At 45.8% G+C, this 26381-nt stretch overlaps 1 long non-coding RNA gene across 1 annotated transcript; it reads right to left on the bottom strand.

Moving 5' to 3' along the window:
• Positions 1 to 1245: 1245 nt before the first annotated feature.
• Positions 1246 to 25166, bottom strand: LOC132806970 (uncharacterized). Its single transcript, XR_009641902.1, has 4 exons — positions 25117 to 25166; positions 20075 to 20181; positions 10925 to 11033; positions 1246 to 1912 (listed from the first exon to the last, which is right to left on the bottom strand). It is a non-coding gene; the product is annotated as an uncharacterized LOC132806970 (long non-coding RNA).
• Positions 25167 to 26381: the final 1215 nt, after the last annotated feature.

The raw sequence follows: 26381 nt of genomic DNA, 5'->3' as shown, positions 1-26381 counted from the left end.
GAGGCCATTCAGACGGTCAGTGTGTGAGAAGGGATTCAGTGATTCATCCCGCCTGCTGAGACCCCAGCGGGTTCACACTGGGTGGGAGCTGCTTACCTCGCTATGCGACAAGGGATTTGGCGAGTCTTCAACATGACTGTGAGCCCATTGAGTGGACACAGGGAAGTGGTCATCCACCTGTTCCGTGTGGGGTAGAGTTCACACATCACTGCAGGACTCTGATTCTGCAGTTACTGTTCATCACAGTCAGGACTGGACCTTGCACATGATGACACTGTTGGAGTATTGATGTTGTGGTTGTTAATCACATTAACTGGGCTGGAGTTGACTGAATTTATATTGCCACTTTCTGTACTACAGGATGCATCTTGGCAGTCAGTCTCCACAAACAGTAATGTGACAACGAGCAGGGATAATCTGTTTTGATTTAAATTATAAATGTAGCACTGCTGCTTCACAGCATCAGGCACAAGTTTAGAGTCCGGCCTTGGTCAACAACCGGTGTGGGTCCACTCCAGGTGTCTGGTTTCCTCCTACCTCTGGGTAGGTTGTTCTTCGGACGGTCGGTGGGGTTTGACGGGACAATGCTCTCCTTCCACACTGTAGGGATTTTATTCCATGATTGAGGATAAAGGCTACACAGCAGGGTGTCCTTGGAGAAGGAGCATGTGGTGTGTATCAATGCTCTTGATGCCTTCAGATAGAGATGGGCACCACAGGGGATACAGTGCTTTATCTCCACCGCTGTGCTCTCACCCTTAACTCTACTTTGATTTGGTCCCTTCCCACTCTGTCACTTGTAATGGTTTGCTTTGGCTGTAATAGGCTTTGTTTGGAAATATTCAATTGGTTACACGGGTGGTTTACTGCTGGTGAGTATATGTTAACAAAAACCAAAATGACATAATGATGATGTTGATGGTGGGAAGGTTGCTCAGCTGTGTGTGATCACATTTCTGGGTCGGAGAAATGGGGGAGAAAAGAATGTTTCACAGCTCACAGAACGAGCATCGAAAAGCAGTTAAATCAAACCAATGGTTCAGACAGGAAAGGAATATTTCCCTGGAGTTTGAGTAACTGGAAAATGATGGAGTCTGGGAGTAGACAGGAGTTTGTGCTAAAGGGCACTTGAAATTTTAAAAACCGTTATATTCAGATAGTTTCAATTATTTTACTTTTATTTATTGTGGAATAAAATTTAACACAAGGTTTGCAAATTTGTTTTTTTGTGATGTAAAGCCAAATGTCAAACCGTCCCTCACTGAAACCTGAGGTAGAGGTGTAATCTCCTGGACAATCCCTGTCCTGCCCACTCCTTCCTCCCTAGGCTCCATGGCTGGATACATACCTGGGAGATAGCAGCAGGAGGAGGCCATTCGGCCTTTCAATCCTGCTCCACCATTCAATGGGAAACAGCTGACCATCCAGCTCAGTCTCCTGTTCCTGCTGTGTTCCAATCCACTTTCATGACTTTACCTCGAAGTACTATATCTAAGTCCTCCTTTGGCTTCACTGCCTTTTGTTCCAGTGACGTGGCGGTGTTACTGTGTGGGTGTAGGCAGGGGTAATGTGATGGTGCTGCCTCCTGGAGGATGCACTCAGCATCCCTCATCATCCTGCAGTAACATCAACTGGGGTTCAGCAACTAGAGATAGAAACCATTTCCAGGATATGGGCATCACTGGCTCAGCCAGCATTTATTCCCAATCTCTGGTTACCCTTGAGAAGATGGTAGTGAGCTGTTGTCTTGAACCATTCACAGTCCATTTGGCGCAGAGAGACCGACAATGCTGTGTGGGAGAGTGTTGCAGGAGTTTGGCCGAGTGATTCCCCATGTTTGGTTTGTCAAATTCTGTTTAACTTAATCATGATTGGCACATGATTTTGAGATTTCAGTCTGCAAATCCTCACCCTGTATAAAGGAATATATACAGATTAGAAAATTCAGAACAGACAATTTTAGTTTCTCTGGAATATTTTCCCCTTCTGCCTCCCCCCCCCCCCCCACCGCAAAGCTGTAACCCTCCAGCCCACTTACTCTCTCCCACCATTCTGACTCTGCTACCCCCTAATGTACACCCTCCCCATTGTCATGGAGTTACTGATAAACAGATCCATGCCACCACTTCCCGTCCCTGGTTAGACTCTGCACCCTTTCTGGGTTCATTTCCTTTCCCTTCAGTTGCTGCAAGTCAATAATGTAACAGCAGAATGAAACAAAAGGAAACAGAAAGGGAGCTGGCAGATCCTGGACAGAAGAGGAACCTTCAGTCTGGGAGAATGGGTCAGATCCTTCCTTGTTTCCCATTGGTCTTTTCCCAGTGTTATGAGGAATTGGGGATGGAACTTGGTCCCATGTGGGTGTGGTGACACTTTGACCCCCCCCCCAACAGATCAATACTATACGCAGATTAGTCCCTCCACCAATCAGTGTGAAAAGCTTTACACTAGTTACGCCAAAGCACTTGCTCTAAAACCCACCCACATTCTTTACATGTACAGTGCCGAGTTTCCCCACACACGTGTGGTCCCTGCCTCAGGAATTGTGGGAGTTGTCATCCCAATGAAGCCTCTGGAGACCTGTCTCTGGAAAATGAAAGAAAGTGTGGGCTGGAGGGTGTTGTGTATAGGATATCCATTCAGACACACAGGACATGTGGGCTGTCATTGGGTTGTACTGAGACATCCGCTTAGACAACCCGATTTCTGAGGTAAGGAATATATATTCAGCCAATTGCGGGGTGGGGAGGTTAATAAGGGGCAGCAGATTTTAAGCAGATGTGGCTCAGTGGCCAGCATTGCCTCACAGCCTCTGGGACCTGGGTTTGATTCCAGTTTTAGGAAACTGTGTAGAGTTTACACACTCTCCCCATGTCTGCATGGTTTTGTTTGGTGTCCTGGTTTCCTCCTGCAGTTCAAAGATGTGCAGGTTAGGTGGATTGGTTATGCCAATTACCAACAGGGTCCATGTATGAGCCGATTAGGCAATTAACAACGGGAAATGCAGGGTTACAGGGAATGGGAGGGTCGGAATGGGATGTTCATCATAGGGTGTGGACTCGATGGGTGAATACCCTATTTCTGCACTATAGAGACTCTATTCTATTCTCAGGAAGAAGAATGTACCGATCTCGATATGTTGTGAATCTGTGGATTTCGCTTTTCTAAATGCAGTGGATGCCAGGGCAATGAGCAAATTTACTGAAGGGATACAGATGTTGAATTTGCAATGAGTTTAAGGGTGAGAAAGAGCAGGTGGGAAAATCCAGCTGAGACCGAGGTGAGCTCAATCATCACCGTATTAAATGGTGGGGCTGGTTCGAAGGGCTGCATTGCCTCTCCTGTGCCCAGTGCTCATCTTCTTACGGTAATAACTGGAAAGCTGAATCCAAAACTCACCACCTTCACCAAAGGAGATTTTTGGAAAAAGCAGGATAGTCAGGTGGATTAGTGTTCCAAACTTAGATAGTGAGGAAGCATGTGGGAGATAATGATTTTGCAATTTTAAACTAAGGGGCGACAGTGATTTATGGTTTTAGACTGTGAGGACATTCACACCGTTCAGAATACTCTGCTGTGAATATCTATCCTGTACTTTACTACAAAAGTTAAGGTCACTGATAACGAAAACCCAAAACACCCAGGAAACATCACCTCACCTTGTAATCTGATAAAGGACTTGTGATAATTATGGATAAATTTAGAATACAGATGGAAAGCGGGAAGATTAAATCCAATCCTGTGCTTAAACAAAGGAGACTACAACAGGATGAGGCAGGATTTGGTTAATGTAGACGGGCAGCAAAGACTTTATACTGGGACAGTTGATGGACAGTGGAGGAATATCAAGGTAATTTTTCGAAGAGCTCAGCAAAAGGGAAAAGGAAGGAATGTAGGAAAGGGAGTAATCTGCCATGTGTGGCTCCGGAAATAAGGGAGTCTATCAAATTGAAATAGAAGGCATACAAATTGGCAAAGACCAAGGAAAAATTAGGATATCAGAAAAAAACGTCAAAGTTCGACAGAAAGCTAGATGGGATTGGGGGAGAAAAATGATGAGTAGCTATCCCCAGGGCCAGAATAACATCTTACACTGCTAGAGGGGAACCTATTGTGCGAGGAACATATGGCCTCTGTAATTGTTAAAGCACTTAACTGTTACCATAGAGATAATCCTGATCAAGTTAAAATTCACTGCACACTCCAAAAGCTTGTTCGTCCAAATAAATTTGTTGGATTATAACCTGTTGTGTGATTTATAACTTTGCACACCCCGCTCCAACACCAGCTCCTCCACATCAGAATCCTGATAGACAGCCCCACTGAAACTGAAGCATCTGTCAGATACTTGAGGGAGCCTTGGGAGCGCGGTGGGAGGGATGTGGTTTAACCACAAACTGCTGAACTGAACTAGACTTTCTAATTGCCGTTGCCATGGAGATAACACTGAGAGACAGTCTCTATTCAAAGTCCCAAACCACAAAGGTATAAGAATGGGAGCTGTACATCGGACAGGTGGGGAGTTACCCGATACTGCCTAAATGCGTTTTGCATGTATGCTATCCATGTAACTGCCATGTTTCATCAATAAATGCTCAAAGAAGACCTCTCAGAGTTCTGTACCTAGTTATTGCTATCCAGCAGGGTTTAGGAATATGAGTACACAGCAGTCAGTCTTCACAGTGCAGGATACGAAGAACATGCCAGTAATTGATAAGGGGAGTGAGGAAGGTGAGGACCTAGAAACAACCATTATCACGAAAGAGTTAGAGGGGCAAGCTAATGGAGCTAAAAGTAGACATTGCCCTAATGGAATATATCCCAATGTGCTACCAGAAATAGCGGGAGAAATATTAAAAAGACTTGGAGTCAGAGCCCTACAGCAGAGACAGGCCCTTTGGCCCAAACTGACCAGAATGTCCATCCACACTGACCCCATTTCCCTGCACTTGGCCCATCTGCTTCTGACCCTTTGCTATCCATGTATTTGTCCAAATGTCTTTTACATGTTGTGAGTGTACCCACCTCAACCACTTCCACTGGCAGCTCAGTCCATATACATACCACCCTCTGTGCAAAACAGTTGCCCCTCAGCTTCACTTTTATTCTTTCTCCTTTAACCTTAAACTGATGCCCTCCAATCCTGGAGTCACTGCGAAAAAGACTGAGTGCATTCACGTTTTCCATGCCTCTCATGGTCTAATACACTTCTAGAAAAGAACCCCCTCAGTTTCCTCTGTTCTAAACATAAAATCCTCACTTGCCCAACCTCTCCCTATAGCTCAGAACCTTGAGCCCTGACAACATCGTTGTAAATTTTCTGCATGTCTTACAGTTTAATAACTGAATCCTACATTGCATTCATCACATTTCCAGTGTTTCCCCATGGCGCTGGAACCGATGTGACAACGCCAATGGATTACAATTCATGATCGAGAATGAACTCCTTTACAACAATCCCGTTTTCATAATATTTCCCAAGGTGCAGGTATCCTTGTGTCTTTCTGGTTTTATGGTTAATTAAAGACTTGTCCTTTTACAAAGCCAAGCTGTGGCTTAATTATTCCTGGGAAATGTGCCATGATTTTTCAGAATTTCAAAACCAAATGAAATCTCTCTCCCCAATCACCATGCTGACATGGACTTGGCTGTGTCTCAGTAATTTTTTCCCAGCCACACAGATTTGAAATATTCACCCACGGACAGAATACACACCTTTCCTTCCACATGAAAAGGCCAATGATATTCAGATCGGCCCGGATCAAGTAACTATCAGATCTGAACATGATGTTCAAATCCACCCTTTCAGTACTCTACAAGCGAGAAAACAAGTTACCACTGTTAATACAGAATGGAAATTCATAAGACAATTATAGTGTTAAACTGTATTTTCCTCGTTCCCCCGAAGCTTTAAATCTCAGTCTCACAATTTCTCTCTTTTGTGACCGAAATCCAAATAATCTCCCCACTCCTTTCCTCCACACCCAGTTCTGACACTGGCTCTCCTCTCATTGAATTCAGTTTCCTAGCTCCTGTCTGCAGACTAAGAACCAAATCAATGAGTCCGACATTGCGTCCACTGTGAAGGGAAGGGGGGGTGGAAAGAGGGTTTGAATCCTCTGATGACAACCATCCTGAATGCATTGCTTCCTGCATGCTCTGTGAAGCTTATCATGTGGTTGAGTATTGTCCCACCCCTCATTCACTCCGATTGGTTGAAGGACCAACTGGCACATCCTGGTCCTCCAGCCTCGTTCCCCCGACTCTTATTGGTCCTGCGCTGACATCAATAATCCGAGGCCCATTGTGGGCTGGAGCATGCTCAGTGCTTCCTGCTTTTGCTGCTGTTCATCAGGTATGAGAGAGAGAGAGAGGGCTCATCCCTGTTTCTCCTGATGTCAGACATTAACAACAACTACCTGCATTGTATGAAGCCTTTCACATTGACAAATCTCCTAAAATGCTTCATGAATGATGGAAACGTTGATTAAAGAGAACGATTTTTTGATACATCTTTAAGGTGGACAGAGGGGGTTAGGGAGGATATTCCAAAGGTTTGTGTCCTCAGCAGCTCCAATCGTGCAGTGATATAAGTGGGCAACAGCTTACAATGGAGACAGTTAGTGGCTAACCACAGGTTAACAACCTCATGTCGTAGCCACCTCATGTCACAGCCTGTCATTACACACTACCTATGGTTAGCCACTAATAGTCTCCATTAACAGCTAATCAGCCTCCCCCAGTCAGGTCGTTATCCACTCCTTTATCCAACCGCTCTTCTCACTCTATCCCCACCTTTACTCCTTTTATCTTGCCCCCATCCCCCCACACTATCTTCTGCACATAAACGGACTTTTTTTTTCTCAGTAACATCTGTTCTGTGGAAGGGACACCGGATCCGAAACGTTAACTCTGATTTCTCATCACAGATGCTGCCAGACCTGCTGAGGTTCTCCAGAACCTCCTGGTTGTTGTTTCTGATTTACATCATCCCCAGTTCTTTTAGTTTTAATTTAGCGGGAGTTTGTAATTCAGGTCCAACAGCCTCTGTCCCAGTCCCTGCTGTCTCTCCCACCCCGACCCAGTGACACTGCTCCTGCACAGCTCATGGACAGGTGGTGTCTTGCTGGCCACACCCCTCATTCACACCCATTGGCTGCAGGACCACACAGCCTCTCCTCCCATTGGTCTGGAGCTGCCATCAATCAAGCCGGCGCCGATTGAGAGGTGAGTGGTTGGCTCCTCCCTCTCTCTGCCCTGGGATGAGCTTCATCATTCACAGTGAATGGGGCAGTATCACAGAGCACAGGGGCTGGGGGCTATTCAGCCCATTGGAGCTGTCCTCTCTCCCTCTGTAGATGGTGCAAATCTGTCCCAACTACCCCCAAATCTTTCCTTAAAAAGTAAAATTCCAAGTCTGTTTCAAAATACCTGTTGAATCTGTGTCGTTCAGACTGTTCCAGATGCTCAGAACTTATTGAGTAAAATAGTGTTCACATTTTCACCTTGTATTATTTGCCAATTACTTGAACGTAGTTACTAAAAATTGTGACAGGGTTAACAATTCCTCTCTCTCTTTGCAAATTCAAGACCTTGGAACAAAATCGGCACCAGGTCGAAATCACTGCTTCACCTTCTCAGCTCCAAGGATAATTATCTGCGCTTCAGCTAGCTCTGCACAAAAGAGAGGAATGCATCTTAATTTACTAAGATCAAAGAAACAGACCTCCGGTCCAATTCGTCTGTGCCAACAAGGAATCCTAAACGAATGGATTCCCATTTACCATCTATTGGCCTGTATCCATCAAAACCCTTCCTATTCATGTACCCAATTGGAAGCCTTTTAAATGTTGTGATTTTTCAGCCCCCACTACTTCATCTGGTAGCCCCTCCCATACACACACCACACTCAGCTTGAAAATGTTGCCAGTTCGATCCCTTTTAAATCTTTGCCCTCTCAACTTAAACTCATGTGCTCTAGTTTTGGACCCACCTAACCTGAGGAAAAAGGATGCCAGCTGCTCACCTTATCCACGCCCCTCGTGATTTTATAAATCTCAATGAAGTCACCTCTCAGCCCCAGCCTATTCAGCCCCTCCCTGTAGCCCAAATCCTCCAATCCTGGTAACGTTTTTGTAAATATTGTCCAAACCTTTTCAAATTTCACAACATCCTTCCCAGAACAGGGAAATTCAAACTGAAAACAGAATTCCAGAAGTGGCTTAATCAACGTCCTGTTCAGCCACAATATGACGTTCCAGCTTCTGTATTCAATGCATTGACCATTAACGGAGAGCGTTAATGGAGTCCCATTTGCCAGCGGTTCACCCTTATCCCTCTAAAACCTCCCTCTTCAAGTACCCAGTCAGACGCCTTTTAAATGCTGCAATTGTACTCGCCTCCACCCCTTCCTCTGGCAGCTCATTCCATACTAGCAATGCCCTCAACATGAACACGATGCCCCTTAAATCCCCTTTAAATCTTTTCCCTCTCACCTTAAGCCTGTACCCTCTCATTCTGGAGCCACCGAACTTGGGTAAAAGTCCCTGACTGCTCACCTTATCCATGCCCTTCATGACTTTATAAGATCACCTCTCAGCCTCCAAATCTCCAGGGAAAATAGTCCCAGCCTATTCAGCCTTTCCCAATAGCTCAAATCGTCCAACCCCAGGAAAGTCCTTGCAAATGTTTTCTGTACCCTTTCAAGTTTCTCAACATTATTCCAAGAACAGGGAGATTGGAACTGAAAACAGAATTCCAGAAGGGCCTTCATCAGTGCCCTGTCCAGCCACAATATGACATCACAACAGCTGCATTCAATGCATTGACCAATAACGGGGAGCGTACCAAATGCTGCATTCACTCCCCTGCCTACCTGTGACTCTACTTTCAGGGAACTATGAACCTGCACTCCAAGGTCCCATTGTTCAGCAATGTTCCCCAGGACTTTACCATTAAGTGCATAAGTCCTGCCCTGATTTGCCTTTCCAAAATATAACAGCTCACATTTATCTAATTTGAACTCAGTCTGCAATTCCTTGCTCCAATGGCCCATCTGATCAAGTTCCTGTTGTATTCTGAACTAACCTTCTTCACTGTCCACTACACTTCCAATTTTGGTGTCTTCTGTAAACCTACTGACCATACCTCATATATTCACATCCAAGTCATTTATTTAAGGGCCCAATATCCATCCCTGCAGCACACTGCTGCTCACAGGCCTCCAGTCCGCAAAGCAACCCTCAATCATCATCGTCTGTCTCCTACATTCAAGGTAGTTTTGTAATGGCTTGCTCTCCCTGCATTCAGTGTGATCTAACCCTGCTAACCATGCTTTGTGGAACCATGTTGAATGTCCATATAAACAACATTCACCGCCTGGCTTAATCAATTTTCTTTGTCACTTCAAAACACTCACTCAAGTTAGTGAAACACAATTGTGCATGTACAAAGCCACAGTGACTCTCCCTGATCATTCCTTACCTTTCCAAATAAATGGATATCCTGTCCATTCGAACAACCTGCCTGCCACTGACTTCAGGTTCACTGTTCTCTTGTTCCATGGCCCCTCCTTACCACCTTTTTTAAAATAATGGCACCTCACCTGTCAAAATCAACGATACAAATATCACAGGAGAGGCCCAACAATCACTTCCCTAGATTTCCAGGAAGTTCCAGGATACACCTGATTAGGTTCCAGAGCTTTATCCACCTTGATGCGATTTAAGACATCCAGTCCCACCTCCTCTGTAACATGGACACTTTTCAAGTTATCTCTGTTTATTTCTCCAAACTCTCGAGCTTCCATAGACTTCTCCAGTAAAAATGACGTGAAATATTTGCATATCTTTCACACCCCCTGTGGTTCCATAGACAGCCTTGTTGACCTTTAAGGGGTCCTATTCTCTGGTCCAGTTAATCTTTTGTCTGTAATATATTCGTTTAATCTCTTTGGATTCTATTCCAGGACATCCCAGAAAGGCCTACTTCAAGGACCGTAACTTTCCTCCGACTTGATCAACAATGCCCTCCAACACATACCCTCCACTTCCCGCACCTCCGCCTTTACCCCACACCTCCAGCCACAATAAAGAATACAGCCCTGCGGTCTTCATCTTCCACCCCACTAATCTCCGGATACAGCGCATTAACCTCTTATTTCTGCTACCTAAAGTCAGACCCCACCATAGACATATTTCCCTCCCCACCGCTATCTGCGTTCCACAGAGACCATTCCCTCTGCACCTCCCTTGTTAGGTCCACACCCTCCACCAACACATGCTCCACACCTTTGACCTTCCCTTACCGCCACGGGAAATGTAAAACGTTCAGCCACACCTCACTGAGCTCTGTCCAGGACCTCAAAACGATCTTTTCACATCAGGCAGAGATTTGCCTGCACATCCCAAAACCTCATATACTGCATCTGGACACTATGGGAAATTTAACATGTTTCATCCAACTAACCTACACATCTTTGGACTGTAGGAGTAAATTTGAATATCCGAAGGAAACCCTCACAAACACTGGGGAGAATGTGCCAACCCCAACACAGACAGTTGCCTGAGGCTGGTATCAAACCCAGGTCTCTGGTGCTGAGGAAGCAGCGCTAACCACAGAGCCACAATACTGTGGGGTCATTAGCGCTGATGTGCTGCCCCACTGATAACTCAGTCACTCACCCTGCCTCATTTCCTAAGAGGCAGTGATGATGGAGTGAAATTATCACTAGACAGTTAATCCACAGACCCAGATAATGTTCTGGGGACCTGGGTTTGAATCCCATCACGGCAGATTTTGGAAAGTGAATTCAATAAATATCTGGAAAGAATAATCTAGTTACGACAAGGAATCCATTGTCAATTGTTGAAAAAACCCATGTGGTTCACTCATTACCTTTAGGGAAGGAAAATGCCATCCTTACCTGGTCTGGTCTGCATGGGACTCCAGACCTATAGCAACGTGGTTGATTCTTAACTGCCCTCTGGGTAAACGCAGCAAGAAATGCTGGCCGAGCCAGTGACAGCCTCATCCTGTGAATGAATAAAGGAAATAGGTCAGGTTTTGTTCCTTCTCTAGTAGGTACATCCTACAAACTGAATCAGAAATGTTCACGTACACACTGAACAAATACCTTTCCATCCAAGCCCTTAACACTACAGCACTCCGAGGCCATGTTGGTAAAGTTAAAACCCCTTATCATTGCAACTATATTTTTACAGATAACTGAGGTCTGCCGGTAAAATGGTGTCTCAATTCCTCGCTGACTATTGGGAGAAAGTCTATAATACAATCCCAGTAAGATGGTCATCCCTTTCTTATTTCTCAGTACCACCCAAATAACTTGCCTGGATGTACTCCCAGGAATATCCTCCCGAAGCCCAGCCATAATATTACCTCAAATCAAAAACACCTCTCCCCCTGCTCTGTTGTCCCCTTGCTATAGCATCTATACCCTGGAACATTAAGCTGCTAGTCCTATCCATCCCTGAGTGCTGCCTCTGTAATTTCTGTAATATCCCAGTCACATGTTCAAAACCATACCCTGAGCCCACCTGCCTGACCTGTCAGGTCTCTTGCACTGAAATAAATGCAGTGCAACTGGTCCGTCGCACCTCATTCTGTGACTTGCTCTTGCCTGCCTTGACAGTCTGATCTGGTGAACAGTACCAGCCTCAGACTCACCTCTTTTCTCACTATCTCTTTAGGATTACCCCGACTCCCTCACTGGTTTAATGCCTCCCGAGTGGCACTAGCAAATCTCCCTGCTCCTCAGGACCCCATGCTTTCCCCTTCCTATGTCATTGGTACCAATGTACAATGTCCTCCCACTGGTTATTTTCCCCTTTGAGAATATTCTGCTCCCTCTGAGAGACATCCTTGACACTGGCACCAGGGCAGCACCATCCCATTCTGATCTCTCACTGTCAGCTGCAGAAACGGCAGACTGTGCCCCTGACGAGAGAGTCCCCTATCACCATCGATCGTGTGGAACTGGATACACCTCACATTATGTTAGAAGCCAGTCTCAGTACCAGTAACTTGGCTGTCAGTGCTACTTTCCCCTGAAAGTCTATTACCACCTACATTTTCCAAAACAGTACACTTGTCTGAGATGGGGATAGCCACAGGAGACTCCTGCAGTACCTACCTACCCCACCTAGCTTTCCTGGAGGTAACCCACCTACCTGACTGTATCTGCAGTATCTGGAGACTGCCGCCTATCACACTCCCCGGCTCCTGTCAATTCCTCACTGCCTTTAATCACTCCTCCACCAATCCATGTGATCCAATAGGATTTGCAATCACACTTTTTGCAGGCAAATCATCAGGTTCATTGAAACTCTCCCTAATCTTCCACACCCGACAGGAACAGTAGGCCACTCTACAACAGGCCACCTCTCCGCCTTAACAACCTACAGACCAAGACAAAGGCACAGTCTTACTGCTCGAAAAATACTGCCTGAGAATAACTTATTGCTTACGTTTTATATCTTAAACTTTCAATCAAGAGACCGTAAGACATTAAAAAGAAATCCTCACCTGACTCACGATTGTAGATTTAATAAAATAAAACTGACTAAGATTGATGTTTGAAGAGACTGAAACTCACTGAGCTGATCCCTGGCTCTGAGTACTTCCAAGGGTGAGGTCTCTCTGAGGGCAGCTGTGAAATGTCACTGTTTCTCTTCTCTGCCCACCCCATTTCCAGAGAGGTTTTTAACTTCACAGCAAGTCAGCTCAGAGAGGTCACTGCTTGGTTTTATTCACTGGGGGTGCCTTTGCTGCCCAGACCAGTATTTATTGGCCACCTTTACTTGTCTTGGAGAAAGTGGTGGTTAACCGCCTCCCTGAAATGCTGCAGTCCATGTACACCACAGTGATGTTTGGACAACAGTCCCCCTCTGGCCCCACCACCCTCCCTGTCTCTGTAATCCCCCTCCGGCTTCACCACCCTCCCTGTCTCTGTAATCCCCCTCCGGCTTCACACCCTCCCTGTCTCTGTAATCCCCCTCCGGCCCCACAACCCTCCCTGTCTCTGTAATCCCCCTCCGGCCCCACAACCCTCCCTGTCTCTGTAATCCCCCTCCGGCCCCACAACCCTCCCTGTCTCTGTAATCCCCCTCCGGCCCCACAACCCTCCCTGTCTCTGTAATCCCCCTCCGGCTTCACCACCCTCCCTGTCTCTGTAATCCCCCTCCGGCCTCACCACCCTCCCTGTCTCTGTAATCCCCCTCCGTCCCCACAACCCTCCCTGTCTCTGTAATCCCCCTCCGGCTTCACCACCCTCCCTGTCTCTGTAATCCCCCTCCAGCCCCACAACTCTCCGTCTCTGTAATCCCCCTCCGGCTTCAGAAATTACATGTCCGTGGCATAAGATTTTTATTTGGATTCGTTTTTGTTTAATAAACCACCTCCCCCCTCCACAAAAAAGTGACATATTTCACCCCCAAACAAATTTCTGTTGATTGACCTTTTGGAGAGGCCGACACATGGACACCGCAGTATTTTATCTCACATTGTACACGTAGAATGATGGAACTTGCTTTTAAACATTGCTAAAAAAGGAAGGCAATGGCTTAATGGTATTCCTGCCAGATGATTGAAATGTACAGTGTTCCGATGATTAGGGATAGAATCCCAACATGGCTGATGGCAGCATCGGAATCCAATACAATCTAGAATGAAAAGGCGAATGATGACCATGAAACTATTGTCAATTGTTAGAAAACCCAACTGGTTCACTCATGTCCTGTCGGGAAGGAAACTGTCATCCTCACCTGGTCTGGCCTACATGTGACTCCAGACCCACAGCAATGTGGTTAACTCTCAACTGCCCTCAGGAAAAATACTTTAAAAACTGTTAACAAATACCCCGCAGGTATCACTTAAAAACTGGCTGTTCCCAATGGGACCATGTGAATTTCTGAACGGCCTGAACTAAAACGGAGTTTCAGCTTCACCTTCTCCCCGTCTCCCCTCACTCTGTTTACACCCAACTCCAGAACACTCTCATTGAGCCAAGCAGCCCTCACAGTGCAGCCCTGTCATTGTCATTGTCTGCTCACACCTACACTGCCCTCAGCCTCCTGTACTGTTCCAGTGTATCTCAATGGGAGCTCAGGGACAGCATCTCATCTTTCAATTCAGCCCTTTGTAACCCCAGAGTCAACATGGACCTCAGCAGTTTCTGAATGAACAGACAGTTGTCAGAAGCTGGAACATCCCACCTGAAAAGGTACTGGAATTTGAGTCTAAAAGGAGTTTTAATGGGAAGTTTGCAGGTAATTGAAAATATCAAGTTTACAGGTTAACATCATGAAGTGGGTGATTGGGTCTAAATCTGAGAGTTCTTACAAAGAGACGAGGTGTAATTTGGATAAATCTGTGCTCCCTCTCAGGCCAATATCTCCTTCCTCAGCTGCAGGGCCCAGAACAGAGCACACACCCAAAGGGTGATCCAACCACGAATTTGTACATCTTTCTGCTTAACAAAAATATTGGAGATATTTTCCCACAAACAGAACTGACAAACCTTTCTCCTTCCACAGTTAAATGCCAATGATATTCAGATCCTGATGACTCCATTGACTGTAAAAACTTACTTTTGAGATCCCAACCTCAATTATTCTGATTTAATATCCTATGAAATAAATTGACAAAACAAAACAGAATATAAAGACATACCTTTCTCTTGGTTTGTGCTTGATGTGTAAATGCCTCTCCTAAAATCACATCCCCCCCCTCCCCCATCCTAGGAAGGGGACATGTCCATGCCCCTCACTGTACCTTGCCCCCAATAAAGATGGCGGCCATATCCCAGGACCTATCACCGCCTGAGGGCCGCAGCCATTTTCCCATCTGCTGCAAACGCGGGATTAAGAGTTTCTAATTCAGACTAACGACCCGTACAGAGTGTAATTAAAACTTCCCAGTCTGAAGTGACTCATTACCTCTGTCTCTGAGGCCACTCTCCCCTTCCCTGTTTGCCTCTCCCACATTCACCAACGGCCGAGTCACGTGACACTGCACAGGCGGAGTTACTGGTGACGTGTCATCCCACTGGCCACGCCCCTCATTCACTCCCATTGTTTGGATGACCAGCTGGTTCCACTTGGTCCACCAGTCCCACCACCTTTTCCTATTGGTGGAAAGCTGCCATCAATCAGCTGGACCCCATTGTGAGGTCAGTGGTGGGATCCTCCCCCTGCCTGAATCAAACCCGGAAGGTGGATGGATGGTGTCAATCAGGAACAACAAGCAGGAGGTGCTGGGAAAGCTCAGCAGGTCTGGCAGCATCTGGGAACAGGAATCTGTCCAGTGGCCCTTCCTCAGAACCGATGGGAGCTGGGAACATTAGAATCCTGACAGTGTGGAAACAGGCCATTCGGCCCAAAAGTCCACAGCGTCCCTCCGAATGGTATCCCACCCAGACCCATTCCCCTACCCTATTACTGTATATTCCTCCTGACTAATGCACCTCACCTACACATCCCTGAGCATTATGGGAAATTTAGCTTGGCCAATTCAACTAACCTGCAGATCTTTGTACTGCAGGAGATAGGGGTTAAAGAGTAAATAATAGGTAGGGACAGAACCCAAAGAGAGACCGGAACATTTGGAAAGACAAAGGAGTGGATTACGATCTGGCTGGGAGGGTGCATAGCTGTTAATGGAGAGGACAGGAACCTGTGTCTGGCAGCATCTCAGTGGAGGTGGCGGAAATGGCGACTGATGATCAACGTTCTGCTGCAAAAACAGACCCCGAGCTTCCAGCTGCCTGTCACTATAACACACCTGGCCAACACCTCTGTCTCATGCTTACTGCAGTGTTCCAGTGAAGCCAGAACATACCAAAATACCAAATATTTCAAGGACTGCAATTTCCCCTCCCATGTGGTCAATACCATCCAATGTATCTCCTCCACTTCCTGCACCTCTGCCTTTGAAACCCACACCTCCGACTGCAACAAGGATAGAACACCCCACAAGCTCCCCCCACCCACCCCAAGTCCTTACCTTCCACCCAGATGCAACACATCAGCTTCTGCCATTCCCACCAGCTACAATCAGACCGCACCACCAGATTTTGAAGGGGTTTGACAGAATAAATACTGATGTGTCTGAGGGTAAATACTGAGGGGGGAGTCTGAAACCAGATTCTGAGCCAGTCACAGAATCAAGGGTTCTGTTTCGGATTCATCACGTTTAAGGCAACACAGACACGGGTAAGGGGTTTCAGTAGCAATGGAGCTGAAGTGAGGAGGGGACAATCAACGTTTAAGAGATTGGAATTCCTGGTGTTTGGGATTGTGTAAACGTCTAATCAGAAGGTCAGCTTCGCGTCAGAAACAACTGCAATATTGTGAAGAGTGAACTGCAATATTGTGAAGAGTGTAGTTCTGCTGTATAGTTCTCAGTGAGAGGGAGGGGCTCAGCAGTAAGGGAAAGTAATTGGTCAGGCAACGGGTTTAACCATGACAATGTTTCATTGGAGGAAACTGCACCTAATCGAGTAGTGGGAATGTGGTTAGCAGCTTGATAACTGAGTAACAGTGGAGTAATGGAGAGGGATGACGGGGAGGGAGAGCTGGGCATTGTCAGTGTACATGTGAAACCCAACATGGTGCTTTTGCACAATGTCACCTCCTGTCAGTATGTAGAGGAGATACAAGAGGGGCCAAGGATAGATCCATGAGGGACACCAAATGCAAGGAATTCAGAAAGGAAAGGGAGAGTGGAGATGGAGCAGGACTTTTCAACAACCATGAGGTCAAATATTAGTTTTTCACAGAATGGGAGAGAAGGACATAACCAGAAAAGACAGAACAAGGAACAATATCTGTGAATCGGTGACGGAGACTGATGAGGAGGGGGAGAAAAGAGAGTTGGAAACTCTATGGTTTACTGAGATGAGGGTAAAAGGGTCAAGATGAGCTCTGATAAGGCTTGACCGGGATTGGAGAAAGTTTGGACAAAATCCGGGAACACCACGTGAGGCAGTTTGACTCAGTGGGAGGGAGGGAAGCAGCAGATCGGATTGTCTCAGTCTTAGTGACAGAGAAACTCCATGTGCTCCAAACTCTTGTTGTTGGAGAGAAGGATGGAGGAGACAGGATGATGGACAGTGTTTCACAAAGAAACAAAACCTGGGTAAGTGATATTTAAAGTGAGTGAACAAACCTAATGTATTTAACTTTTACCCAAAATATTAAAACCAATGACAGAAATCCTGGTTCGAATCCCAACTTGGCAGATGGTGGAATCTGAATTCAAGAAAAAATAACTGGAATTAGGAATCTCCTAATCTCCATGGAACCATTGTCAATGGTGGAAAAATATCCTGCCAACCCGACAGTGGCCCAGCCAGCTACTCACTGTATTAATCACTGCAAAGTCTCAACAAAGGAATGAAACTGGGTGGACCACTCAGCATCTGACAAGGCACCAGAAAATACAACCACAGAATCAGCCCTCTCGATGGTGCAACGTCCTCCAGACTAACATCTGGAGTTTGGTGTCAAAATGTGCAGAGCTGTCTCACAGACCAATCAAGGAACAGCCTGACATACTCATACTCATGGAATCAACTCTTACAGACAATGTTGAAAATGTGTTGCTGGAAAAGCGCAGCAGGTCAGACAGCATCAAAGGAGCAGGAGAATCGACGTTTCGGGCATGAGCCCTTCTTCAGGAGCCCTTTTACAGACAATGACCAGATACCACCATCACCATCCCTAGATATCGAGAGTGTGGTGATGGAAAAGCACAACAGGTCAGGCAGCATCCGAGGAGCAGGAGAATCGACGTTTCGAGCCTAAGCCCTTCATCAGCCTGACCTGCTGTGCTTTTCCAGCACCACACTCTCGACTCTGATCTCCAGCATCTGCAGTCTTCACTTTCTCCTGAAATCTCTGGATATGTCCTGTCCCACCAGCAGGACAGACCAGGCAGAGGTGGTGGCACAGACAGGGAGGATTTGCCCTCTGAGCACTCAGCATTGACTCCGGACACCAGGAAGTCTCATGGCTCCTGCTGATTACCACGCTCCGTCCTCCCTTGGCTGATGAATCACTTCTCCTTCATGTTGAACAACATTTGGAGGAAGCACTGAGGAAGTAAAATGGTGTCAAACGTACTCTGGGTACAGGATTTCAATGTCCACAATCGAGACTAGCTCTGCAACAGAATTACTGACTGAGCTGGTCAGGTCCTAAAGGATATAGCTGCTCAACTGAGTCTGCAGCAGGTGGTGAGGGAACCAACAACAGGGAAAAACATACTTGATCTCATTGTTATGAACTGACCAGCTACAGATACATCTGTCCATGACAGTATCGGTACGAGCGACCATTGCACATTCTTTTTGGAGACACAAGTCTTGGCTTAAAGTTGAGAAAAACTTCCATTGTGTTGAGTGACACTATCACCGTTCTAAATGGGACAGACTTTGATGAGATGTAGGAACGTAAATTGGATCTCCCTGAGGCACTGTGGGACATCAACAACAGCAGAACTGTACTCCAGCACAATCTGTAATCTCATGGGTTTGTAAATCCTGCTCTCACCCATCACAAAGGACAGGAAAGGAGGGCATGCCCAGAGCAGCACCAGGCATAACTAAAAATGAAGTGCCAACCTGAAGCTACCAAACAGAACCATCTGCATATCAAACAGCATCAGCACCAAGCAACAGAGTTAAGTGATCCCACAACCAATGGATCAGATCAGAGCTCTGCAGTACTGCCACACCCAGTTGTAAACGGTGATGGACAATAAAACAACTCACTGCAGGAAGCATCACAGATATCCCCACCCTTACTGATGGAGGGGCCTCACACATCCATGCACCAGATAAGTCAACAGCATTTGCAGCCAGAAGTGGGATGCTCCATCTCAGCCTTCTCCAGTGGTTTCCAACATCACAGATGTGAGTTTTAAGCCAGTTTCATTCAGTTTGAATAACATCAAGAAGTGGTTAAGTAGTGCAAAGGCTACGGGCCCTGCCAATATCCTGGCAATAATACTAATGGCTTGTGCTCCAGAACTTGCCACCCGCCAAGCCAATTACCGCTCCAGCACTGGCATCTACTGACATTGTGGAACATTGCCCAGGCATGTTCAACAGAAAACACAGGGCAATCCAACCAAGCCAATTTCCCTCCGTCAGTCCACACTCGATCAGCAGTAAAGTGATGGAAGATGTCACCAACAGGGCTACCAAGCAGCAGCTGCTCAGCAACAGCCAGCTGAGTGACACTCATTTCAGGCTCCACCATGGCCACTCAGCTCCCGATTGTGTTACCGCCTGATTCACAACCTGACAACCAGCTGAATCCCAGAGGTGTGGTGAGGTGAGGGGGACAAGACCACTATTTCGAGCTGATTCTAACATTGTATTAGCTCATATACTCTCATTCACCTTGTGTTATCTCCAGACTTCCTTATACAAACACACTCCTGGCCAACTTCCCACATTCAACCTCCCTGTTATCTCAAGAAAAACTAAATCTCTGCCCAAGTACTTCCTCGTACCAAAACTTGTTGATCCATCAAAAGGCTGCTATTCATAATCAACAACATAGAGCCACAGAGATGTACAGCATGGAAACAGACCTTTCGACCCAACCTGTCCATGCCGAACAGATATCCCAACCCAATCTAGTCTCACCTGCCAGCATCCGGCCCACATCCCTCAATTTAAAATTCTCACCCTTGATATAATTCCTGGTTGTGACCATCCCTAGCTCGCTGCATCACACACCCTTTGAGAACTCGACAACCCATTCTGTTCGAGACTCCCAATGATCTGTTAATTCATTACCTCACCTGTGTGGCTGCTTTTACAGTTGCCAAAGCAACAAGGTCTGAAATTCACAGCCAAAACCTCACAGGTCTGCTTTCCTCCTTTAAGACATTCCTCAAAACCTACTTCTCTGGCCTTGTCTAAAGTTTCCAATAATAGTTTTGTGAAATTATAAGCATGATAATAAAACTACAAACTGTTCCTGATTTGGACATTATCTTCAAATCATCACTGTTGCTGTAATGAATAATCTGTAATGTCTCTTACCCAACCACATTGTGGGAGCACCTTCACCACACAAACTGCAGCTGTACAAGAAAGTCAAACATCACCCTCTCCCCAGGCAACAGGGCTTTGGCATTAATCACTGGGATCTGTGGAAGGAGAAACACAGTTGATGTTTCAGGGAGTGCAAAACGGATTACAGGGAACGAAAATGATGCAGAATTTATAGTCAGAAACGGAAGGAAAATACACTTGCTCATCGGAAAAAAAGAATTCTTGACTGTCAAAAATTTTCCAGAAAAAAAATTAATAAGCAGCGCACGGTCAGGGGCTGGGCGGCAGTGAAAAATTAACGTATAAAAATGTCTGTAAAAGTAATAGTAAAATACACCCATTGTTCGAGACTGAGGAAGCTAGACATTAACAAAGTGGTCATGAGGGAGCCCAGAGATGAAGCAGAACAGTATAAGCTGTTATGATCCCACAGTCAGAGATGGATAGCGCCGACACAGACTCTTCGGTCTAACTCATCCATGACAACCAGGTATCCGAACCTAATCTATTCCCATTTGCCAGCACTTGGCCCATATCCCTGTAAACGCTTACTCATCATATCATGTGTCTATTTAGACGCCTTTAACAAGTTTTATCTGTACTAGCCTCCACCACTTCCTCTGGCAGCTCATTCCACCCACTGCATGAGAGTTGTCCTTTAGGCCCCTTTGAAATTTTATCCGTTCATCCTAAAGCAATGCCTCTACTTCTGGACACCATCACTCCAAGGAAAACACCTTGTTCATTTACTCCATTCATGCCCCTCTTGATAGTATAAACCTCCATAACATCACAGCTCAGCCTATTGCACTCCAGGGAAAACAGCCCAGCCTCCAACCTCAAATCCTCCAACACTAACAACATTCTTGGAAGTCTTTTTTGAAACCTTTCAAGTTTCACAGCACCCTTCTGATAGGAGGCAGGCCAGAACTGCACACAATATTCCAAACGTGGCCTAACGAATGCCCTGTACAGCAACATGACCTCCCACATCCTGTACTCAATGCTCGAACCAATAAAGGAATATAAACTGAACACCTTCTTCACCATCCTATCTGCCTGCAACTTGACTTGCAAGAAACTATGAACCTGCAGTCCAAGGTCTCTTTGTTCCGCAAACGTCTCCAGGGCCTGGCCATTCAGTGTATAAGTCCTGCACTGATTTGCTTTTCCAAAATGCAGCACCTCACATTTATCTAAATTAAACCCCATCTGATCAATATCTCAGTGTAATCTGAGGTAACCTTCTTCATTATCCACAATACCTCCAATTTTGTATGACCTGCAAACTCATTTCCGATACCAAATCATTTAAATGAATGACAAAACAAATCCAGAAATAAACATCCATTTCTCTGAGTTTGAATGTGCTCTGTAAATCCTGCCCAATGACTCTGTACCACAGAAAGGCTGCACATGCGCCTGGCAGCACCTTGCCCCCTACAAAGCTGGCAGTTCTGCATGTATCCAGTGAATTCTTGCCCCGAATAAAGATGGTGACGCGTACACATACCTGCAGCCACACTGAGGCAATTCCCCATTTACTGAAAACACGAGACTGGGACGTTACAAAATATGTGTTTTCCGATGCGCACATTGTGTTTGTAAAACCTCTCCACTCACACAGAACCTCTCTCACCTCCTGCGGTTCCACAGACAGCCTTGATTTTTGCAGGTACCTATTCTCTGCCTGGTTACTCGTTTGTCCTTAGTGTGTTTGTACAATCACTTTGGATTCTCCTTAAACCTATTTCCGAAAGCTATCTCATATCCCCTTTTTGCCCTCCTGGTTTACCTCGAGTATACTCCTACTGCCCCTATACTCCTCTAGGGATTCTCACAAACACAGCTCTCTGTCCCTGCCAAATGCCTCCTTCATTTTCCTGACCAGGCCCTCAATTTCTTTCGACAGGCAGCATTCCCTACACCTACCAGCCTTGGCCTTAACAGGAACATACTGTCTATATACTCTCATTCTGGCAGGCCTGTGGAGGCAATAGCAGATGAGGACAGAGAAACAATCACTCCCAGTAAAGAGGCAATGTTGGGAAAGATAACAGCCTCAAGGTAGCTGGGTCTCCTGGCCCTGATGGAATGCATTCGAGGGACTAAAGGAGATGGGGGTGGGGGGGGGGGGGGGGAGGGGGGAAGAATAACAAATAAACTCGTGATAATTCACTAAAATTTGTTGGATTCTGGGATGGTTTTGACAGACTGGAAGCTGCAAATTGGTGCCACTATTTTTCAAAAAGGACCTGTTAGCTTAACTTCTGCAGTGGAGAAAATGCTTGAATCTCTCAAGGAAGTAGTGGTGAGATATCTGGGTAGAAATTGTCTCATTTCGCAGACACAGCATGGATTCATGAAAGGCAGGTCATGTTTAATGGATTTACTGGAATTATTTGAGGATACAATGAGCGCGTTGGACAAGGGGGAACCGGTGGATGTGGTGTACCTGGATTTCCAGAAGGTATTCGATACGTTGCCACACAAAAGGCTGCTGTATAAGGTAAAGATGCACAGCATTATGGGTAATTATCATTGATACAGGATCGGTTCACCAACATAATAAATAATGGGGATAAATGGGTGTTTGGATTAGTGTTGACACTACAACTGTTTGCAATTTACACAAATGTTTTGGAATTGAGGACCAACTGTACGGTGTCAGAGTTCACATTTGATACAAAGATGAGTAAAGCAATGTCTGCAGAGTCCATTGCAAGTCTGCACAGGGATACAGATCAATTAAGTGAGTGGGTAAGGATCTGGCAAATGGAGTTCAATGTTGGGATATGTGAGGTCATCCATTTGGGTCGGACTAACAGCAAACTGGATGATGAAATGGTGAAAACATGCAGCAGGCTGCTGTGCAGAGGGAGCTGGGTGTCCTTGTGCATGAATCACAGGAAGCTGGTTTGCAGGTACAGCAGGTAATTAAGGCAGTGAAGGGAATATTGTCCTTCATTGCCAGAGGGATGGTTATGCTGCAGCTGTACAGGGGGCTGGGGAGGCCACACCTGGAGTACTGTGTACAGGTTTGATCCCCTTACATTAGCAAGGATGTACTGGCACTAGAGGGAGTGCAGAGGAGGGTCACTAGTTTGAGTTGGGAGTTGAGAGGGTTGGTGTATGTGGAGAGATTGAGAAAACATGTTCTATACTCATTGTAATTTAGAAGAATGGGACGTTGGATAGGAAACAAATAAAATTATGAGGGGAGGAAATAAGACAGAAGCAGGGAGGCTATTTCCACTGGGGACGGGTCCAACTCCAGAGCCTCAAAATAAGGGGGAGCAGATTTAGGACTGAGATCAGGAGGAGCTTCTTCAGCTAAAGGGTTGTGAATCTGTGGCGTTCCCTGCTGACTGCAGCATTTGAATGCCTTTCAGGCAAAATGTAGATTTGTGAACAGGAAAGGAATTAAGGGTTATGGTGGGAGATCGGGAAAGTGGAGCTGAGGCCATGAAAAGATCAGCCCTGATCTTATTGAATGGTAGAGCAGGCTGGAGGGGCCAGGTGAAAGTTCTTGCCTCGTGCCATCAAAATCAGCCTTTGTCCAATTCAGAACCTGAACATGGAGATCTGGTCTATTATTTTCTGTAACTATTTTAAAACTAGTAGAATTATCAGAGAATCCCAACAGTGTGGAAGCAGGTCATTCAGCCCATCACACTGATACTGATCCTGAGAGCCTCCTCACCTCCCCCAGTAACATTGCATTTCCCAGGGCCACCCAACCTACACATGCCTGAACATTACGGACAATTCAGCCTGGACAATCCACCAACCTGCACATCCCTGAACACTGTGGACAATTCAGCCTGGATAATCCAACCTATCCTGCACATCTTTGGACTGTGGGAGGAAACCAGAGAACCCAGACAAAATCCATGCAGAATACCCCAATAAGGTGGTCATCCCTTTCTTATTTCCCAGTTCCAACGAAATAACTTCAATGGGCGTACTCCCAGCAATATCTTCCCTAAGCAAAAACATAATGCTATCCTGAATCAAAAATGCTACTCCCCCTCCTCTCTTGTCCCCCTTTCTATTCTTCCTATAGCATCTATACCCTGGAACATTAAGCTGCCAGTCCTATCCATCCCTGAGTGATACCTCTGTAGTTGCTATAATATCCCAGTGCCATGTTCAAAACCATACCCTGAGCTCATCTGCCTTCCCTGTCAGGCCTCTTCTATTGAAGTAAATGCAGTGCAACTGCTCAGTCCGACTTCATTCTGTGCCTTGCCCTTGCCTGCCTTGACTATTTGACTTCTGAACTGTACCAGTCTCAGACATACTCTTTCCTCACTATCTTATTGGGTTTACACCCACTCCCTCACTGGTTTAATGCCTCCCGAGTATCACTAATATCTCCCTGTCTGGATGTTAACACCTTCCAATTCAGGTACAATCCATCCTTCTTATGCAGGTCAACTCTACTCCAGAGGAGATCACAATGATCCAAAAAAATGTGAATCCTTTTCCCCTGCACCAGCTCCTTAGCCACTCATCCAGCATCTCCTCCTCCTCTGTAATATGGACATTTTTCAAGATGTCACCATTTATTTCCCCACATTCTATATCTCCCATGTACTTCTTCACAGTAAACACTGATGCAAAACACTGGTTTCCTATCTCGCCCATCGCCTGCAGCTCCACACAATGGCTGTCTTGCTGATCTTGGAGGGTCTCTATTTTCTCCCTAGTTAGCCTTTTTTTCTTCATGTATTTATAGAAGCCCTTCGGATTATTCTTAAACCTATTCGCCAAAGCTATCTCACGTCCCTTTTTTGCCTCCTGATTTCCCTCTTAATTATACCCCTACTGCCTTTATACTCAATTTTTTTGGATTGGAATAAATGCAAAATATAACAACCTGACAAAACAGACGAGGGCAGGACTTACTCTCAATAAAAGTAGGGCCTTGAGTAGTGATATGGGAACAGAGAGACCGAGGGCTTCACGTCTTTGAAGTTTGTGTGACATGTAGACAGGGTGGTTAATAAGGTGCTAAGCACACTTACCTTGATTGTTCAGACCTTGGAGTACAGGAGTTGGGACGTTATGTTGAGGATGTACAAGATGTTGGGAGGCCTCTTCTGGAATACTCTGTCCAGCTCTGGTTGTGCTGTTATAGGAAGGAGATTATTAAATTGGAGCAGGTTCAGAAGAGATTTACCAGCATGTTGCCATGAATGGAGGGATTGTGTTCTAAGGAGAGGCTGGATAGGCTGGGAATTTTTTCACTGGCGTGCACGAGGTTGAGGCGTGAGCTTATTAGAGGTTTATAAAATTAGAAAGAGAGTAGATCAGGGTGAATAGCCGGGGGAGAGGGGGATTCAAAACTCGGGTGCATTCATTTTGAGAAGAAATGAGAAAGATTTGAGAAAATACATGAAGGTTTTAATAAAAAAGATACACGTGTGGAATGAACTTCCAGAGGAAGTGGTAGCTGTGAATACAATTACAATATTGAAAAGACATTCAGATAAGTACATAAATAGGAAATATTTGGATGGATGTGGACCAAGCGGAGGCAGGTACAATTAGTTCAGTTTGGAATTATGGTCGGCATGGACTGGTTGGACCACAGGGCCTGTTTCCTTGCTGTATAACATTATGACTCTAATCCTCACGATCCCTAAATTCCTCCATCCTCAACTCGCCTGATCAATGTCACCTAAACCATCCTCACAACTCTTCCTTATTTATATAATTCCTCACTAGCCACAGAACGCTCCCTATCTCACGTCCTCCAGATGCGATATGTGCCTTTCTTTAGTTCCAACCTTGAGGATGCCCTCATTCACTCCGATTGGATGGAGGACAAACTCGTACGACCTGGTCCTCCAGTACTGCCCTCTGGCCCTATTGGCCTGCGCTGACATCACTCACCTCACAATGGGCCCCGGATGATTGGTGGGATCCTCCCTCTCTCTGCTCTGGGATGAGCTTCATCATTCACAGTGAATGGGACAGTATCACAGAGCACAGGGGCTGGGGGCTATTCAGCCCATTGGGGCTGTACTCTCTCCCTCTGGAGATGCTGCAAATCTGTCCCAATTCCCTTCCCATTTGCCCATAGCACCCCAAATCTTCCCTTAAAAAGTAAAATTCCAAATCTGTTTATGAATAATTGCTGAGTCTGTCCAGCTGCCGTTCAGACTATTCCAGATGCTCAGAACTTACTGAAGAACATAATGTTCACATATTCACTTATTATTTGCCAATTACCTGAAAATAGTTACTAAAATTGTGACATTGTTAACAATTCCCCTCTCTCTGAAAA

The sequence above is a fragment of the Hemiscyllium ocellatum genome, assembly GCF_020745735.1.
Source record: "Hemiscyllium ocellatum isolate sHemOce1 chromosome 17 unlocalized genomic scaffold, sHemOce1.pat.X.cur. SUPER_17_unloc_1, whole genome shotgun sequence".
Lineage (NCBI taxonomy): Eukaryota > Metazoa > Chordata > Chondrichthyes > Orectolobiformes > Hemiscylliidae > Hemiscyllium > Hemiscyllium ocellatum.
Note: the sequence above shows the minus strand (reverse complement) of the source record. Positions and strands in the feature narration are given on the sequence as shown.